General features: G+C 34.0%; 1 protein-coding gene across 2 annotated transcripts in view; it reads right to left on the bottom strand.

Annotated features, from left to right (window-relative positions):
* The window catches only part of KHDRBS2 (KH RNA binding domain containing, signal transduction associated 2), a 2,078,353-nt gene that overhangs the window by 913,099 nt on the left and 1,142,754 nt on the right, over positions 1–22,500 (bottom strand). The window lies entirely within an intron of this gene.

The raw sequence follows: 22,500 nt of genomic DNA, 5'->3' as shown, positions 1-22,500 counted from the left end.
TTATCATAAAACAGAGCTACATTGTTAACAGTCTATGTTCTGTCAGATAAATTGCAAAGCAAAATGTCACAGTAACCATTTGCTAAGGAATAGAATGACAAATCTTCCATTCGGAAGTTGGTTTAAAATACATGTATGCAAAATCAAACACACATAGAAACAGACACAGCCAGAGAAGCACCACATACTCAAATGTAATGTCACATAAATGCACATAAACCTACAGATACACACTTATACATAAATTCACTCAATCACACATGGGCACATACACACATACACACACACACACACAGACACACACACACACACACACACACACACACACACACACACACACACACACACACACACACACACACACACACACACACACATAAACACACTTATTTGATTTTCATATATCTGAAGTTATGATAAAATATAAGGAAAGCTTGTATTTCATGCAATATAATATATATTTGGGAAATGTATATGTTTTCTTTAGTAGCATTTCACAGTGATGAGATATATGCATTGTTTATAAGTATTTATCCCATACACAAAATGTATAAGAGTTGAACCCACACAAGAAATACTGACTGTTATTTAACTCTGCCATCTTTTAAGTACTGATCATACAGGATCATTTTTTTTTTCCTTTTGTCATCAGGTAACTGCATTGTAATATAAAGTTACATGTGGCTTATACACTCAACAACCCATGCCTTTTTCATCTCATTTTATGTGAACTCATTTTGCAAATCATGCTTTTTCCAAGAAAGCAATTGTGCAATTGTGTGTTTTTTTTTGAATTTTTAACTCTTTGTTAATCAAGTTAGTCTAGGGAGACTGGCGGAGAAGCTCAGACTGACTATGGGACATTTAGCTAGAGTACCAGGGAAATTCCCTTATACTTTTCAATAAGTGCTGTGGAATATTTTACATATACCTAAACTACCACCAACTCATACAGATGGGACATCACTTCAACATATTACCATATTACATACACAAGAGTGTGCAGTACCCCCACACCTCCCACCCGTGTGCTGCAGTGCCAGTAATGGAAAAAAAATCCAATCACCTATGGAAGAAATACAGCTCATCATCTTCTGATCTTCCAGAATTACAGTGAAGTGTGCTACCTGTCAAGACACAGATGCCGAAAAGGGGGTTTAGAGCATATGAGACAGTGGAAAAGCAGGAAAATAGTGTCCATGAGCAGAGGAGGTGCTGTGATGCAACAGCTAAATGAGTGAATAGCCTAACCTGTAAATATGATTTGCAAAATGTAAGTGAACATTCTGAACATTTCAGTAGCTACTATTTACATCATCTACTTTTTGCCTTTATGGCCATTGTTTGTTTGTGTCTTTTGGCTTTTCCCGGTTAGGGGTCGCCACAGCCGAACTCCGGTCCGCTAATGATTGGCAGTAGATTTTTACGTACTGGCTTGCCAGGCCTAATGCACAACCTTCAATGAAGGAACGCCCATTCACACATGTCACTACAGAGAAGACGTTCTAACTGAGAATCGAACAGGCAACGTCTAACTGTGAGGCGACAACGCTACCGCAGTACCACCACCGCAGTACTATCATTGTTAATGGCCATTATTTATGAAGAAACATTTAAGAAGCTGTTTAGATTCACTTTGAAAAAGATTTTCTAGAGAGTTCTATCAAGGTGGCCATCAGCTAGCAGCTCCATCAAAATTTTCCTTGTATAGGACTTCCAAGATGATTGCACACTGATCAACAGCTTAACTTCAGCTCTTCCAGCGTGAAAACAGAAAGTGAGAAACAACAACCAGTGATATTATCAGCTTGAGTAAAATTCAGTTACAAGCTACTAAGTACACTGCTTGGATGCCAGCAAAGAAAAAAATTAGAGAAGCTGAAAGAAAATCAACCAGAAAATATGAAAAGAAACACTGTCTCTGAAGAATCCTTCAGCCATTCAGCAAAAAGATATTCAAGCTCCAGTTTTGGTAGAAGAGATGGCTTCCAGTAATTTGGAGGAAAAAATAATGTGCTTAGTATTTATTAAAATAAATGAAACACAGATGGATTATATGTACTCAAATAACAAAAGGCTGGAAAAATATGGAAGAAGCTTTAAACAGCTCTTCAGGTGAACATGTAAAACTGCAAAAATCGGGGGTCAAAATGAAGAAAAGGCTGACTGAGTATGAAATTGCTCAAGAAAAGTTATTTCAAAAAATGATAGTGTTAGAGGACAGATGACATAGAGAAAACCTCAGATTTCTTGATGTACAAGAGAAACTGGAAGGAACAGACTGTATTAGTTTTAAGAAAGCACAAACAAGTGACTGGACTGGTATTCCATAGCAGGATTTGTTAATTGAAAGTGGCACATTGTTTGTATGCTCCAAACCTGGCCATGAGAAAGCAGGTAAGAGCTGTATTAATAAAGATGTAATCATACCAGCAGAATGGGTTGGTCATGACAAAATTGTGGCAGAAGGGCAAAGTATTAAAACTGGAGACAGTAGAGTGTTGTGGAAAATGAGTATTCACTGTACACCAGGAAGAAGAGACAAAAATTTATCTCAGCAATCAGAAAATGTCGAGATGCTGGTGTGAGACTCAATCTGATGTATCCAGTCGCCTTTAGGATATTATCTTTTTTTGATGCAGAACAGGCTAAATGTGAAATACAACAGTTTGTCCAACAAAGGGTGAGCCATCGAACAGAAGGAGACTCTGCTTTCCATCCTTCTGATGGTAAGACTCATAGAAAGACATGTCCAGTGAAACCTTCTTGAATTTTCTAAAGGAAAATGTATGAAGCTTAGAAAAAAGCATAGAAGTTTATTAAAGAATGAGGAGTACCTTGGAGTTGATTGGAGTCTGGGTTTGTGAAATGGAGATGAACAGGAAGAAGACCAGCAATGCAGACATTAGTGAATAAATGTGAAGCTATTAAGTATCAATCTCATTTGTGAAATATGACGTAACAAGAAAAAGTGGCTGCGAAAGATTTTGTTTTTGTTGACCTTGTTAAACTTATTGAGGAACTGACAGGCATATGCCCCACTTCATGGCATTGTTTGGAAGGACATTAGAAGGATAAAAGAAGGAGGGAGAAAAAGAGAAAACGTAACTTTACGTAAAACGAACTTTATTTTTGACAGTGTTTGTATGAAACATTTTATTATATAAATTGATTGCCTCACAGTAAAATATGCAATAAAGGCACTAGACAAGTGTTTCTTTCTTCTCTCTTTTTAGCTTGAAGAAATGTAGGCATTACAATGTAAAAAGAGAAGAAAGGCTGTATAAAAGCACATTTATCTCAATAGGGTTTAATCTTATGCTGTTTAGCTGTGGGTTAGGGTATAAACATGTACTGATTAGAATGTATGTAGAAGTGAAATGTTTACTTTTACTTTTGCACAGGTAAATGTCTGGATTATTGCCCTCAGATTAATTTAATAACATTTTTTTTGTTAATGCAGATTAGAAATCACAAAGTACTTTTAGAAAAACTTCTATTAATATATAGTATAGTATATGGATTACTATATAATATTTGTAACATCTGAACAAATTCCTGGGATATATTAAAATATGGTAACACATCAAACAAAAAGTTTATATCCATCCTATCAAATGCTTTCTGTGCATCTATTATAAGGGCATAAATATTAAGGTTATTCTGTTTAGCATAAGCTATCATATTATGTAGTGTAAGTGTGTTATCACTAGTTTGTCTGGTTGCCATAAATCCAGCCTGTTCCTTAGAAATTAGATAAATCATGATTTTTTTTAATCTAGATGCTATAATAGAGATAAAATTGTAATATCCAAATTTATTAATGATATTGGTCTATAATTGTCCAGGTTTTGGGGATCTGAATTAGCTTTATGTATAAAGATTGTTTTCGACGCATTAAGATGAGGATCATTAATTTTGTTTCTGATTATATAGTTAAATACAAAATAAAGTATTTTGCCAAAACTATCAGCAAACTCTTTATAAAATTCGACTGTCAGACCATCAGGACCTGGTGACTTATGTGATTTCGTATGTTGAATGATATATACTACTTCTTCTTCAGATATAGGTTTAGTCAGATCATTTTGGAGACTTTCTTCTAATTTTGGAAAGTTAATTGCTTGCAAAAATCTTTTATTATGTTTATGTACAGACCCATCATTTTGACCCTCATATACCTTGGCATAAATCTTTCCAAAAATATCAATAATATCCTCAGTTTTAGAATACAATGTATTATTAAATTGTCTTTCCGATATATGTACAGTCATTTTCGATTGATTAATGATCCTTGCCAATGCTCTTGATGGTATTTGAACATTATTGGCATACCTCACTAAACTCCTATGCTCCTGGAATGTCAATCTACTATTTTGAAGTAAGAAGAGATCCCTTTGACATTTAAACATTTCCATCTCTGTTTGGGCATTAAAGTTCGGTACACGTCAGGGTTGCCCTTTGTCCCCTTTATTGTTTAACCTTTATCTTGAACCTTTATTTTTATATATTAAGCAAGATCTGTATCATAATGCTCCAATAATTTATAAAAACAAATTATTAATGTCAGCATTTGCTGATGATCTCATTATTTACTGTACAACACCAATTTCTGATACTGAGAAGATATTAAAGGCTATAAACGAATTTTCAGAAGTCTCTAATTACAAAATTAACTTGAAAAAACTAGTATTTTCCCGTTAAGAACTCCTAAACCTTTTTCGTTATTGCCCTTGGTGGGGAAGGTAACATCTAAAGAAAATATCAAATATTTGGGTATTGGTTTCTCTATGGATAATAAAGATTTCTATAGTAATAATATTAAACTAGTTTGGGAACAAATAGTATCTGACTGTGGCAGATGGAAAAATCTACGATTACCGGTATTAGCAAAAGTGTCAATTGTGAAAATGAATATATTACCATGATTACTGTATATTTTTAGGTCTGCTCAAGTATCAATTTTGAAGACATTCTTTAAACAAATTCATAAAGAATTAGCTAAATTTATCTGGGAGCCAAAAAAAAAAATAGAATATTGTGTGATAAATTAATGACCCCAAAAAACAGAGGAGGACTTGAGTTACCGAATTTTGAAGTATACTATCTAATTGTGAACTCCAATAGGATTTTAAGAATTGCTAATTACGATGTAACTAGTACGAAATGGATACCAACTTGGGTGGTCTTGAATTACAAGCATATTCTAGATCGGAATATAAATCCTAAAGCAATACCCTTTTCGGGAAAAAATATTTTGAAAGAGTATGGGATTATGGAACACATTAAAACATATGTGATATATTTACAAAATTTATTTCAATCATTAGATCTGTTGCAATATATGATGGTTTTTCAACCCTTTTATAGGAATCCCAATTTGAAACTAAATAATCAGTTAATTGATCTTAGTAAATTCCCATTAATAGTTAATTTAACTCTGATCGATGTATTTATTAACCTTAATTTATCAGCTTCTCAAATTAGACAGGAATTGAATCTGCCCAAGAATTATATTGTTATAATGAGACAAATCAGAGAACTTTCTCTAAGTTATTTTGAAAATTTTAAACCTGAAGATGGGATTGTGGGTAAATGCTCTGATCTGTGGCAAGCTCTCCAACAAGAGGTCAAATTTATAACAACAACAAATAAATTAATTAAAGACATGAAATTTCAGGATAAAATTCTGTTATCAGGGTATTGGGGAAATAAAATGACAGCAACAGATAATAATCATATGTTAAAAGCTATTGATTAGACCATAAAATTGGTTTCTTTCCAAAAATTGATGTATATGCAGTTGATGATCTGGAATAATGCATATTATACACGTCTGAGTTTACATAAATTTAATCCTAGAAAATCTCCAATTTATCCATATTGCATAAATCAAACGGTTGATCTTCTTCATATGTTCTGGAGCTGCAAATGTATATATAAACTTTGGAACTCTCTTAGAATACAACTTCAGAAGATGGGTTACCAAAGTACAACGTTATCATGGGAATTTACGATTCTACATAATCCTCCAAAAGAATTCTCTAGATCTCAAACTATTATATGTATAAATATCTTTTTGTTGATGAAGCCTTATATAGCTACAAATTGATTAGAACCAGATAAGACATCATGGGATAATTTCAAACTTGTAGTGATAAGGCATATATTAGCACATAAATTACTCTTGAAGCAAATTAACAAAAATATTAATAACCCAAAAATCTGGGAACAGGTTTTTAATATTATACTAGCATAATACTGTTATTGTGAATGTATTAAGTATTGGTTATATATTTGGAGGGAATATTGTTTTTAAACTGTGTATTATCTGTATTGACTCAAATTATTTCTATGGTCATTCTTTTTCTTGGAATAATGTCAATTTTCATATGGAAGCATTTTATGTAGATATTGTATATATTTTTGATGGTAGTAGTAGTGAACTATGTGTTTGATTTCTATTGTGTATGGAAAATATTTAACAATAAAAATTTATTATTGAAAAATAAAGAAATCACAAAGTACTAAATAGTTTTCTTTAAGAAATACATATTCATTGCCAGTTTAGAAAACTAGAGCTGAGGGCAGCTCTAAATTTTGATGGTAAAGTTCCATGGAAACAAGCTGACTAAAGGCAAAGGCAATAAATCAAGAGGTCTGGATATTGTTTACTGAGAGAAATGTAAAATGAAAAGGTACAAGGCCAAGCTGTTCAGTAAAAAATAAAGTTGGAAATTATTGGAAGTGAAGAAGACTAAATAATTTATGGATTTAATAGTATAGTGTATAGCGTGTATAATTTAGTTTTATTTAGAGATGGCCATGGTGCTTATTCTTAAGGCTAAATGTTAATGTTTTCTGAGAACATGCATATTTTTTTTCATGTCTGGAAGAGAAATATAGTACAAGAACAGACAGCAATTAGTGTAAGTAAAAGCACTGGCTGTAGCAAAGGCAAAGTATTAAAACTAAACTCCTTAAAAGGAAAAGTCTTGTAAAATGTGACATCAGTTGAAATGGAGATAACAAAAAAATGTATAAAAACTCAACCTAACAAACATTAGTGGGTGCATGTAACATAAAATGTGGAAATAAGACATTTAAAAATCAGTCATATATAATAGGTGGGAGCTATTACTTCTTATCATAATGACTACATTAAACATATTATTCTGGAATGTGACTGGCCTCACAGTTATATACACAAAGGAAAGAATACTGAGCAATATTAAGAAATGCAGAGTGTTAAAAGCAATGCTACAGGAGACACTCTTGGAAAGAAATGAGCATGTGAATTTGATAAAGAAAGAATTTTATGAGGGCTATTAAGCAGAGTATCAGGGGCAAAGAAAATTTTGAATATTTAAGCTAATTGCTAGAGGAGCTCCAATAATCATAGAAAAGGGAAAAAAAGAAAGTCAGAGCAGATTTGTAGTTGCAAGGGGCTACTGGTAAGGGAGGATGATTATGTTGGCATGTATTTATATTCCATCAAAAACTGTTATTATGGACCTTATGAAAGTCTTGGGAGAAAAAAACAACTTTTCACAGGGAATATTACTGGTATGAGAGGACTGAAAATTGATTTACAACACTGAGGATGTGTCTGGGGGACCAAGAAGGGAAACTATAAGAAAGGAGGGTCCATTTAGGAAGGAATTTATCAAAATATTTATTATGGAAGACATGACGCCCATGCCCTAGCCCAGCAATCAAGGAGCCTCAATCCTCACCACTAACACCAGAGAGGGCATCTCATATAGGAGGAAAGGATAACAAATACACACAGTAAAGTGCAATTTCCCTTAAGAGCACACAGAGATCACAGTCAGTCTGGGGCTGGTCACTCCCTTGCTCCCCAGGTCCCCAATAAGACTCCCCACTGGCACAGCTATAGGGTCCAGATCTCAGCCTAGCTTGGCAAACTAAAATCTCCAGCACCCTCAATGTCCAACCAGTGCTTCATGTCCCTGCCCAAGTAGCTGACACACACACACACGCACACACACACACACACACACACACACACACACACACACACACACACACACACACACACTCTGAGATAAGAGTTTACACAATCACACAGACACTTCTGGGGAAGGCTGGCACAGGTTCTCTAGTTGTGCCCCTTTTACCCAGACTATACAGTAGTAATTACTGCCACCTCCCAGCTAATACTTATCAGCTACCCAAAGACCCTTAAAAGGGTGTCCGATTATTACTGTGCAATATTATTATCCAATTAGTATTATAGCCCAGGGATAAAGCTATAGGAGTGGCTTTGTACAATTTTACCAAAGGCATACAAGTACTCTTAAGAGCTTAGATTATCTCTACACAAACCAGCCACTGTTAAAAGGGTTTTAAAATATTTAATAATAAATAATTAAAACCACAAGACAATACTTTCTACTATACAGTGCTAGTCAAAAGTTCAGAGATCACACAGAAATACTTAAAATAAATCAGTAGTACAGTTCTGACATCACAGAAAAACACAGTCAAAACTTTATAGCTTCTAGCTATCTACAAGAAAACACACTTCTAAAATAACTTACATGTGAACAAGAGGCAGTGCTGTTAGTTGGATATCAAGACAAAAATGTTTAATGCCTTCTGATTCTCTCTGTTTAAATTGCTATTGCAGTTCTGATAAACATTACGTCATCTCTTTTACACTTTCCTGGAGTTCCCAGGCTGACAGAAACTGCATTTACATTCTTTTACACTTAGAGCGATAAAGGACATTCGACATGTAAATTCTAGTAATTATTCCTTAAGTTAAAACAATAGGCAGGATGCTTACTCCAGACTCACTGACTCCAAATTCTAACTTCAAAGGAACAGACATAAAGTAATTTTAATTTCAAAGGACCAACAAGAATTGCTTGACTTAGCTTTCTTTACAGCAGAGGGCAATGTTACCACATTGTTTTAAGCTCAACATTTCACAGTATTTACAAATGATAGAATTATGTACCACATCTATTTGACTAGGCTGGCAGCCTTCACCCATCTCTACCAGTCTTCACAGAAAACATGGATGCAGTAGTAGAAACTCTGGGAGAATTTACATATTATTCCCAAGGTACATAAACTCTGCTAGGCTAGACAGAAATTATATTTCACAGGAACATATGCATTTAATTGAAAGCTTTGCTACACATCCACTATTTCAGATCATGCATCAATAACAACTAAGATATAAAAGTAAGGTAATGAAATACATAGGAGACACTGGCACTTCCCCACCTACCTGTTAGAAAGAGAGAAATTTAAGGAATGGGTAGTGGAAATTATGCAAGAGTTATGACAGAACATAGAAATTTTCCTCAGTGAAATAAAAAGAAAGAAGAGTTTAAAAAATAGGGTAGAAATAAATGAAAAAGAAATATGCTTAAGATGAGGTTATTTAGAGAGCCTGATAAAGGTTAAAGTCTTGCATAATAAGGGAGGTTACACAGAACAAGAAGAAATGCAAATGCAGGCAAAATACGGGAGTATCTGGAAAATATTTAAGAAATATTACTTTAAACAACTGTTTTCTTTTTTTGATAATAAATGCAAAGCACAAACATGCTTAGTAACAATGACTTAGGCAAAAAAAAGTAGAAAGGAGTGTTGCCAGACTTAGAGGGTGTATAATAAGAAAAATAACCAGACGTCTTGTAGATGTATTAGAGATACTGTAGAAATTTTATGAAAAAAAATTTTTAAGCCAAGGAATGTAGAAATCAACAAAAAAGCACAAACAGAAAATTTATGGAAGACTTAACTACACCAAGGTTAGAAACAAATGAGGCCCAGCAATAAATAGTTAAGATAGGACGAATGAGATAAAATGATGATGTACAATCTATCTGTAGGAATGGCTACAGGGATAGAAGCTATTATTCTAGAAGTTTAGAAGCTAGGAAGTAATAAAGTAGTAAAGATTAAAAAAGGTTTTGTTTAATAGTATTTTAAAAGACGGAGCTGCACCAGCATCCTGGAAGAAAGCTGTGCTGAATGTAAACATTGCTGTTGTCGGTGGATCTTGATGGAGAGAAAGCATTGGAAAGAGTAAGCTTAAACTTTTTGAGTTGGGCAATAGAATCATTTGCATTCCCTGATACTTTAATAATGTTAATTAGTAAGATACAGTGGATATCAAAAGTGTACACATCCCTGCTGAAATGACAGGTTTTTGTGATATAAAAAGAGACCACAATAAATAATTTCAGAACTTTTCCCAACTTTAATTTGACCTATAATCTGTACAATTCAATTGAAAAACAAGGGGAAAAAATAAAAAATGTACAATAACCTGGTTGCATAAGTGTGCACACCCTTAAACTAATACTTTGTTGAAGCACCTTTTGATTTAATTACAGCATTCAGTCTTCTTGGGTACACACCTGCCATCAATTAAAGAGCGTCTGATTAACTCCAAATAAAGTTCATCTGCCCTAGTAGGATTTTCCTGACATTTACTCAGTTGCCTGCTACAGCAAAAGCCATGATTCGCAGAGAGATTATAAAGCATGAAAAGGATCTCACTGTTCAAAGGTGTTAGTCAAGAGAAGGGTACAAAAAATTTCCACAGCATTGGCTATACCATGGAACACAGTGAAGACAGTCATGAAAAAGTGGAGAAAATATGGGACAAAAGTGATGTTGCCAAGAACTGGACGTCCCTCCAAAACTGATGAAAAGAGAAGAAATAAAATGGTCAGGAAGGCTGCCAAGAGACCTACAGAAACACTGAAGGAGCTGCAGGAATTTCTGGTAAGTACTGGTTGTGTACTACATGTGACAACAATCTCTCTTGTTCTCCATATGTCTGGGCTGTGGGGTACAGTTGCAAGACTGAAGCCTTTTCTTACACAGAAGAACATCCAGGCCTGGCTAAAATTTGCAAAACAATACATCAACTCTCCCAAAAGCATGTGGGAAATGTGTTATGGTCTCATGAGACCAAGGTTGAACTTTTTGGCCACAATTCCAAAAGGTACATTTTCTGCAAAAACAACACTTTGCATCACCAGAAGAACACTATCTCCATGGTGAAAAATGGTGGGGGCAGTATCATACTTTAGGATTGCTTTTCTTCAGCTGGAACTGGGGCTTTAGTCAAGGTGGAGGGAATTATGAATATTTCCAAATATCAGTCGCTTTTGGCCCAAAACCTTCAGGTGTCTGCTAAAAAGCTGAAGATGAAGAGGAATTTCCCCATATAGCATGACAATGACCCTAAGCATACATCCAAATCAACAAAAGAATGGCTTCACCAGAAGAAAATTAAAGTTTTGGAATGGCCCAGTCAGAGCCCAGACATAAATCCATTGGAAAATCTGTGGGGTGACCTGAAGAGGGCTGTGCACAAGAGATGCCCTCGCAATCTGACAGATTTGTAACACTTTTTCAAGAAAGAGTGGGCAAATATTGCCAAGTCAAGATGTGCCATGCTGATAGACTCGTACCCAAGAAGACTGAATGCTGTAATTAACTCAAAAGGTGCTTCAACAAAGTATTAGTTTAAGGGTGCACAAACTTATGCAACCAGCTTATTATACATTTTTTTTATTTTTATAATTTTTCCCCTAACAGCCTTGTTTGTTTTTCAATTGAATTGTACAGGTTATAGGTCACTTTAAATGTGGGAAAAGTTTTGAAATGATTTATTGTGATCTCATTTTTTTATATTTCAAAAACCTGGCATTTTAAGAGGGGTGTGTACACTTTTTATATCCACTGTATATGAGGTGTTGGAGCCAAAAATTAAAGTGAGAGGGTTCCTGTCTGATACGTTGTGCCTGAACAGAAGGACCAGGCAGGGTTGTCCTCTTTCCCCATTGTCATTTACATTATATTTAGAGTCACTGGCAAAGAAAATAAGGGACTCAGAAATTCAAGGACGGAATTGGTATGATAATCAAGAAAAGTTGGCTTTATTTGCAGACAATATTATTTTGTACAGGATAAAAACAGAAAAGAAGACATCTGTGTGTTGTGGAACATTCTGAGATAGTATCAAATCTATTCAGGATATAAAATTAATGAAGGCAAAACAAAGGTTATAACTGTAATCTATATACCCACACATTAATTGGTTCAGCAGTACCCATATTTACTAAGACATTATAAAATTAACTATTTAGGAGTATGGGTTAAAAAAAGGATTTTGTTATAGAAGTTAAGGATATCTGGGAAGAGACTAAACAAAAGATAATACAAAAACTGAGAAACAGGAAGCTCTTGTTTATGGGTATGGAGAGTAAGATACAAGCAGTGAAAATGTGTTGTCCCTTTAGTTTTATATACAGGTCAGGCATATATTTTTTTTTAACAAGAGAAGAAGTTGTGGACAGTAAGTAATAAAGAGTTGAGAGATCTTATCTGAGAGGTGAAGAGGGCAAGGGTCAAGTGGGATGAGTTGATCCTTCCAACAGAACAATGTAATTTAGGATTAACTGATTTAAGTGGATATTTTAGAGCTGCACAGTTAAGGCTAATATACATAACACACGCAGAAAACTATAATTTGAAGAAGAAATGGATGATGATGAAGCAGGTGAGAAATACAGTAATAAGGCGAGAATGGGATTTTGGATGCAGATCCTTAAGGAGAATAACAGCAGTCGTACAGAATATTATATTTATAAAATAGCAGAAAGTATTCAAAGAAGTAAGCCAACACAAAAATGGAGAAAGGAAATGCTGGCAACAGGGATGACTGCAATTAAGGGTACAGAAAACAGGCAAAAAGGGGCTAGAATCTACTGGAGAAAACTTGCAAAGGATGCAAGGTATTGAGAGCAAATACCTAGAGGGATAAAGGTAACAGAGAGGGAAGAGGCCAAGAAGACATTTGTACTAATGACTAGAGACTAGACTAGAGGCTGCCTTAACACTTAGACATCGATATCAGAGTATAGGCAAATAAAGGGATAGGGGAATATTAAGTCAAATACCTGCTTTGGTACAGGTTTTAGTTGACTCAAGAACAGAAGCTGCTTTTAAAAAGGGATAATTTGTAGGACATATACAATTTTGCACAACAGCTATAAGAATCACTCCGAGGAGGTTAGAAAAAATTGGAGAGAGAAATTGAATTCATAATAAACAGTGGGAGGAAATTTATATGGCTACCAAATATGCACCAAAGTCTAGAAAATTCAAGATTTTTGCTTGGATGTGTTTGCACAAGTATTTTTACACCTCAAGCAGACTCCAAAGAATTTTTCTAAGGTAGATGGCAAATGTTGGAGGTGTGATGAGGAAGAAAGAGGCAACCTAAAACATATGTTAGGGAATCGCAATGAGTTGGCAGACTTTAAAATCTTCATACACAGTACTCTATTAGAAAATTGGGTGTGCAAATTAGTGTAATAAAGGACTTTTTTTTTTTTTTTTTTTTTTTTAGTTGGAATGCAGGATCTGAATTGCTTAGACATGGTAAGGCCTTGTTACATTTAATTCTGTTGGCTGATAAAAAAGCAATTAATAGAAAATAAAAATAAAAGTATAAACCAACTTTATTTGACTAAGTGAATATTGTAACTGTGATAAAAGAACTGAGATGTGATCTTTAGAAAAGTGTAGGATGGAAATATATAGAAAATAATGGAAATTGTGGGAACAATACATTAGGAATACTGCTTTGGAGGAGGAGTGAGGTTTAAGAGAAGGCAGGAAATGATCACTTTATGTAATACTGGATTGATGATAACTGTACAAATGTGAACATGTTAGCATGGTTTGTTTTCTTTTATATAAATGTATGTTTGTCCATGTCTTAACTGATAATTCAGTTACGGTATTAAAAAGTAAGTTCCTGTCAACTGTGAATGCACAAGGAAAATCCTTACCACGTACCAAAATAACTAAATAACTAACTAAATAAATAAATACAAAACAAAGAACATATTTTTTGCAGGAGGCAGCACCACCCAACCACTCTTTATGTGGGGAGATGTACACACCCCCAACTAATAATATATACCAACTCCCAGATCACACAATCCCTGGGGAAAGAGAATATTCCCTAACCCAGGGAATATAGCTCTGGCACACCTGTTGACAATCGACATATGTCAGCCAGGACATTTTGCTGAGTTGACAAAATTCATGAGTCCCATTACGTATGTATGTATTATTTATATATATATATATATATATATATATATATATATATATATATATATATATATATATATATATATATATATATATATATATATATATAAATTCAGACTTCTTTTAGGCGTAGTAATTAATACTGAGCTAGTAGAAAGGAAATAAAAACTCAGACACTGAATAGATGATTAAGCTTTCGCTCTTATTCAGTCAGGTGGAAGAGCTTCATCAGAATAAATTATAGTCAACAATACTTACATTATATGTAACTAGAGTCACAGGTAAACAAAAAAACAATGAACTACTTATAACTTATTAGTACAGTAACCAATAGTACAACCAGACAATATTTAAACTGTGCCAATCATCTAAACACAATAACCATGAACATACATATGAATGACAGGGGCATGAATATTAAATAAACACTCCCTTGTGTTAGCTAATCATTGAACAAATGTACAGTGTGCGCACTAAATATGCATGTAGGAGAAATGAATATTCATATAACTGTACAAGTGGTGACTAACAAGTGTGTCAAAGGTCATGGATGGATGCAAACACATTTTGTAGAAAGAAAGCAACTGTCAAAATAGAACTGTCAAAATAGAATTAAATCTTCCATTTTAAAGCGCATTTAATATTAACACTTTCATTCAGACCAGGGTATGTTTCAGAATTAAGCAGTAATTGCCATTTAAGTTCTCTTAGTTCTAAATATAATTCCCAATCTCCAAAAAAACAGTTAACTTGTTCTAATACTATGAAGTAAAATTTACTAAAAGTAGTACAAAAAATGCTATGTTTAGCAAGGGCATTATTTAAGTTCTTTGCCCTGATAGCTCCTAGATGCTCCTTAATTCTATCTGAAAGTTTTCTTGTAGTTTTACCTACATAAAATGCTTTACAAGATGCACAAATACCTGCATATACTACTGCTGTAGAATGGCAGAAGAAATATTTTGAAAACTTAATAGTATAATTACAATGTGTGAATGTGTATTGAGATCCTGTGAAAATATTAGGGCATACCACACATCTATTACATGAATGCATCCCATTTTGAGAGTTGGAAGTAGAAGTAGAATTAATAAGAAAAGGTAAATCTCTGTTTTCTAAACTCATTCTTATGGTTTTGGTTCTTTTAAATGAAAAGGTAGGTGCAGTGCCAATAGCAGCTGACATAAATTGTGATTCAGTTAATAAATCCCAGTTATTCGTGATGACATTTCTAATTTGTGACATGTCCCTAGAGATGGGTAATGGGAAACTAGCACACACACACACACACATTAAAAATAGTTTTTCTGTAAATTTGCAAAATTTGAAGATTTCCCTCTGTGCTGAGATTTTCTTTAAAATTCAAGATTGGGTTATCATAATGAAAAATATAGAGATGTTCTTATAAAAAGTACAAGCAGTTGTGTCTTTCGGCTTTTCCCGGTTAGGGGTCGCCACAGTGGAACTCCGGTCCGCTAATGATTGGCAGTAGATTTTTACGTGCCGAGTTGCCAGCTCTGACGCACAACCTTCAACGAAGGTACGCCCACTCAAGCATGTCTCCACACAGAAGACGCTCTAGCTGAGAATCGAACAGGACAACATCTTAGTGTGCGGCAACTTCGGTACCACAGCACCACCGCCGCAGTAATAATCTCAATTCAAGTTCTTGAAATAAAAATAGAACAGTTGCAAGATATTCTGTGAATCACATAAGAAAACTGAACTAAACAGTTATATTAAAATATCTTATAACTTAGTCTCAAATAAAACAAATTGAAACTGAGTAAGTGACACTGATGGACATTTAAAAGAACGGTTAAAAGAAAACAGGCATCGGAGTGAAATGTAACTTAAACAAAGCATGGCTTGTAGACAAGGAGGATGATATGAAAAATAACACGAAAAAATAATTAAAAAATATATGATGGACCAGAGGACATGAAAGAAGTCAGTACTGTAAATACTCCAAGTTGTCTGAGGACAGTGATGTATTGTTGCTTGGTATTGTGGAGGATACTGGACTGGACATTTTAATCAAAGTCATGGAGCCCATATGCCAGGGATTAGTGTTGTCAGTGGACTGCGGTGAAGGAGATTACAACTGGGAGAGCTAGATGGTAAGAATAACTAAGACATTAAAACTTCAAGATTATCTTATAGCATGGAGACATACCTCTCAACTGTACAGATTTTCACAGAATGTCCAGATTTTTGCTTCAGATTTTTAGTCTGTTTTTCATAAAATTATGGTTTTCTGGCAAATTAGTGGCAAATCATTAAATGCTGAAGTTAGAAAATAATGACAGGCATTTGAGTTTCAGACTTCATACCCTTCAAAAAACTCATGCTAATACAAAACCTGTTTTTCTATCAACTTTCTAAGCTTGTAAGAGCAATGTTTAAAAAGTGTCCCTATTTTTGAGCCTTTGTCCCACTTTTATTTATGCCTTTGCCCAGATTTCTTGCTCTAAGAGGTTAAGAGGTATGTATGGAGAGGTTGGATAGTTCTTTGACAAACCTCCAAAAGAGTTCAATTGTTCACCCTGATCAATATTTTTGAATTACCTCTCCTTTTTGAACAAATGCATTGGTACTCAAAGCAACCTTATCACATATATCTGTTAAGGCTGCCAAATACAGTAAACATTGACAATGACTATGCTTAAAAACTATGGAAAAAAGAAAGGCATGGTGACCTTTGATGAGGGCAATAAAATTAAATGACATTAAATTACACATTTAAAATTTTTCAGAAGTAATGATATTCCTCAGCTTAGCTCAGGTACTAAAATATTTAGTTTCTCGAAAACATTAATATCTTATATTCAAAAACAATAAATTAATTCTATTTGTAAAGAAATCATACAGAGCTACACCTAATTGAAAAGGCACTCTCACATGATTGAAACGAAGCTAAAAGAAGGTCAAGCAGATAAAACTGAGCCAGATAAAATAAAATAAACTGAAACTGTGTCAAAGTGCCACAAAGACAAACTTTAATATGTTAAAATGAACAAACTTTTATATGTTAAAACAGACATGTTCCTCAATGCATTGTTGCAGGCCTCTTGCAGTTAAAGGTTTGAGGAATTAATATAAAATAAAATACTCCTAAATAATGAAAAGAAAGAAAGAAAGAAAACTGGATCCATACATGTGCAAGGTAAAATTCATAACTGAAAGACAAAATGTCAAAACATGTATTCAGAGAAATGTAAAGTAGCAACAAGTTTGAATACTGAAAACTGTCAAATGAGTTCAACATAAATTCAGAGGGACAGAAAAGATATGTGTGTTATGTATAAGTAATTCTTTCAATACGTAGTATGCATGGAATTAATGGCAATATCATAATTCTCTAGAGAAGTTATGATGAAAGTCATTTATTTATTTCTTTAACATTTGTTTACCAGGAAAGTCCGACTTGGAACAAAGACAATTTTCAATGGAGGCCCAGGGAGAAATGCTCCAGACACATGTCTTTAAAATGTGATAGGAAACCGGAGTTCCCAGAGAAAACCTACATGAACACAGGGAGGACATGCAGACTCTGCACAGAAGGCACTCCACCCAAGAATCAAACTGAAGAACCTCTTGCTGTGAGGCAGCAATGCTACCACTGCACCACTGAGCCATCCCATTTGTTAGCCTTTGTCAATAAGGATTTTTCGAGCAAGGTTCTGTGTCTAAAGTTTTACATAACTGAGGTGAATATGGTCATGTCTACATATTCATCATATTAGAGAATTTAACCATATGGTGGGTCATATTTAGGAGAATTACAGATAGCATATAAATGATCGGTTAGAGATTAAAATTATATGTGGTCAAGATGAATGTAAATAGCATGGTATGGAGAAGAACGTGTGTGTAGCAGGTGTCTGAGGACAGTGTGTGTAGCAGGTGTCTGATGACAGTGATGTATTGCTGTTTGGTGTTGTGGTGGATATTAGATTGAATAATTCAATTAAAGTCATGCAGTCTATATGTCAGGGATTAGTGTTGTCAGTGGATTGTGTTGAAGGAGATGACAAAAGGGTGAGCCAGATGATAGGAATCAGAGAAAGTCTGTGTACTGTAAGGATGCTGTAATGTTGGGATTCTGGCATATGTTTATTTTTTCTTTTACTTCTACTGCCTTCATATTACAGCCATTAAGACGAAATTACAAAATTATGAGCATTTTCTTATTGCAACTATTTCTCATTCTCATTTGTTAAAGTGTTTTTTTTTTATGGAATGATAAATTTAATGAATATTAGCTATATTTGCTGTACTGGAACTATGACATCTGATGGGTGAGAAAGAAATGACTTGGGTGATAAATGATTAAACAAGTAAACAGAGGTGGCCTGTCTAAGTTGGACATTTATTCTCTCTGTCTTTATGTATATGTTGTATAATGAGCAAAACAGGGATAAGTAATGCCATAAATCTGCTACCTGAATAAATACAGTCATATAAAAGTAAAAATGGACATGCTGTTTACAAATGGATAGTCGATAAATTACTTAGTGGTGTAATCTAATGAAGTGGAAGCTGACTGATAAAAAATAAATGCCTTGAAATGAGAAAACATACAGTAGCACAAAATAATGAATGTTATATATTTAAGAACAAGACTGGGCAATTAAATGGTCATTATTATTGCTCTGCAATTAAGACTGTCGCATGATGTACCCTATTCCCTCATTTGATGTTTGCTCATTAATATGATTAAAATAACATGTAGGAATAAAATATATGTTCAACTATTACAATGTAAAATTATAATATAAGGAAATAATATTTGGAGAGAAGGAATGTAACAGTGTATCAGTAATCATTTTCATGCATTTGAAGTAGATCTAGTATCATCAATGTCTATACGGAAACACAGAAAAGAATGACAGAGAGGAAAAGAAGACTTGATTGTGGGTGGGAGGTTGGCATAATGGTTAAGGTGTTTACCTTGCAAACACAAGGTGCAGGGTTTGATTCTCACATGGGGTAGTTGGCAAGGCTTAAAATGACCCATAAGGGCAGTTAGCCTAGTAATAATCTATGAACCTATGATATTATTACAGCAGTATTTAATTATATGTTTTATTTTACAGACAATTTATCTTTAATGTACAACATAGTCATATATGAACATGACACTCCAGATTATCCAGCGCAATGTATGAAGTACAAAGCCCCTCTGTTGAAAAAAAGCACCACGGTCCAATAATATAAACAACTAAACAATTACATTTAATCGACTCACTGGCTCTCCCTAAGTACAACTGTACATCATCGGCAGATAAGGAAAGTGCAGCTGTGCACTAGTTTTTCTAACCAGACGTTGCAATTCTATTTCCACTGCTTTACAGTGTGCGAAAGCAGAAGGACTGTGACTGAATAGGCATGTGCCAACTATAATTGCTTGCTTGTTCCTTGTCCTGTTGTGCAACTTTTGTTTTATTTGTGTTTGTTTCTGTTATTTGTTTGTTTTGATTTGCTATAGAAGGATTTAAAAAAAAAATGTCAGACATAGTGCAAGAATATTAGTGGTGAAGAAAACAAGACCAGCAACATCTGTATCTTGCTGAAATTCCCTGCCATACCTACTCCTGAGGAAAGCAGGTGATAGGGTCTCATCAGTTCACTGCTGCTTACCAATTTCACAGCTATTTCCTTTTCCTGTTACTGACATTTAAGTTGTACATGTTATCAGCTTGCATATGACAGAAAACATGTATCTGCAGTAATTAGTTCTTTAAGTATGTACTTATTTACTTCAATTTTTGTACTTCTGGCAGTTAACACAGTCAGGCTTGCTATCTGGTCATTAGCACCGCGAGATACCATGTATGCAGTACTGATTGCTCAGGCAAATGAACACAGATGAAAAGTGGTACATGCCTTACAAAGTCATCAGTGTTAGCTATGGAGTGATTTACAAAGATGGGCATTCTGAGAGGGTTGTGAGAAATTTCATCTCTCTTGTAGTAGAATCGATCTAAGCTGGCGGGACTTTCATTTACTTCATTGTTAAATGTAGATCTGTTTTCTAAATAACTACTTTCTTCTGCTTTTCTATCATTTATACTAAGGCTGACTCTATTGGAACACGCATGTACTTCAATTGCTTTACATGGTGACCACTAATAGTCTGTTAAGCATCTTTTTATCTTACCAATAGCTTGAAGGTATTTGTTCCTATTTTGTTTACTGCATTGAATATTTTGTGCACGGCGAAGATAAAAGCACCAAAAAAGACAACAATCTTTATTGTGTTCTCAGACTCAATCCAGCTACAATTACACAGCACAAAGGACAGCATTTTCTAGCTATCAGTGTTTCAGTCGACTGGCACATAACTTGATATATTGTTATCATTATGTTTCCGAACATAAAAAGTAGTCTATTTATTCCATGTAGTCAATGTGTAGGGCCTCAAAAAAGATTTTTTTCTGTGAAATCTTAAATTATTTCTTTATTTGCCACAACACATTTTTCAGTATATCAGCATAATTTGAAGTAGCCAAATAGTGAGAAAATGACAGCTATGGCTACGATATTTGTATTCTTAGCAAAATAAACCATGGCAACTTCCTTGGTGTGAAATGTTAAGACAAGGACTCATGCCCCTGAGTAGGTGGCAGCTCAGGTAGGTGTAAAAGAGGGTATTATTAAAGGAGTACTGGGATATTCTGAGTAAGTTATCTCTTTTCAATACCAGCAGCACCTCAGGTCTCCCTCGTAAGTAGGCAAGTAATTATGGAACGTAATCAGTTAATAAAAAGTATACTAGATTAAACTATACATCTGCACAACTCTCAGACATATGATAATAGGAATGTTAGCATTGCTATCCTTTTTCCCCCAGTGTCAGCTCATATTCTTACATTATTTCTTCTTTTCCTTTACTCACCGACTTTCCTCAGTCTTTCAGTGTCTCTTTGTTTCACTTTCCTTACCCTGCCTTCATGTTTTGTATAACCTTTTAGTTGTAAACACACAATTTCATACTTATTTTTCTTCTAGAAATGTAACTTGATTTTGTCTGTATGTATATTTCTTTCTGTTCTGCTTGCTTCTTTTATCCGTATCCAGTATTTTGTCTGTTATATATTCTTAGCAGTATTTGTGTCCTCTATCACTATATATATATATATATATATATATATATATATATATATATATATATATATATATATATATATATATATATATATATATATATATATATACATATATATATATATATATATATATATATACACATATGGGTCTAGGACACATGCTCGACTAGCATATGTCCGAATCATAAAACATCGAACACACATACATGAAAGCACTTAACAGTGAAAAGCACTTCCGTGTATATGTAGTTCAAAAAAAAATCTATGTTTCTGCAGGGGAGCTTTACCCTCTTCACCCCCCACCCCCTACTTTATTATTCTCACTCTGAGATCACACTACAGTGGGAAAAAGGGAATTTTCCCTTACCCACACTGTACTACAAAACAGGCACACATACATGGAAGTGCTTGCTGATGTTAAGCGCTTTCGTGTATGTGTGTTCGATGTTTTGTGATTCGGACATATGCTAGTTGAGCATGTGTCCGGATTTCATATATATATTGATATATATATATATATATAAATATATATATATATATATATATATATATATATATATATATATATACATACATACTAAGCGACAATATCCTTAATTGTACTTTTTGTCAGCTGCATTTTGCTATCATCTATAGTAATAGGTGAAGTCATACGTCATCAAAACTGTGATTAAAAATGTATCTTTTTCAGGAGCTTCCCCCAGTCATACTCCAAAAATAGGCCCTTGCCGAGTTGAACTTTCCTAGTTAATGAAAATAAATAAATGAATAAATAATTCCTCTTAAACATTTATTGAAGTCTACTGGTCACAGTTTAAATGGTCAACTCATTTTGACTAGGTATGTAGGTTTACTTCATTTCATACATAAATAATTATTAAAGCCTGCTTTGTTTTCATTTTGTTTTTTTTATGTTTATCATTTTTATGCATTAGACACTAGCCTGTCTAAAATTACTTCTGCAGATGAATGTTGCTTGGCAGCTCTCTCTCTCTCTCATATTTATTATTCACTTACCTAGGTGTTCAAATATATATAATTTTATTTAAGGACTTAATAATTAATTTAGAATTAATAATGAATTTTATTTAATCATTTGTTTTTAATTTTACTGTTGCTCAGTTTTGTACATTTTGTTTAGCTGTTTGGCTTAAACTTTTTCTTTTGTTTAGTTTTGTTTTTTAACTATGATTCTCACAGAAAATAAGGTCTGTGTATTTGGTTCAATGGTATTTTAAAATAACTTAACATGTTACAGTACAGA

Source organism: Protopterus annectens, chromosome 2.part1 (assembly GCF_019279795.1).
Source record: "Protopterus annectens isolate FY-2018-M chromosome 2.part1, PAN1.0, whole genome shotgun sequence".
NCBI classification, from domain to species: Eukaryota; Metazoa; Chordata; order Ceratodontiformes; family Protopteridae; genus Protopterus; species Protopterus annectens.
Note: the sequence above shows the minus strand (reverse complement) of the source record. Positions and strands in the feature narration are given on the sequence as shown.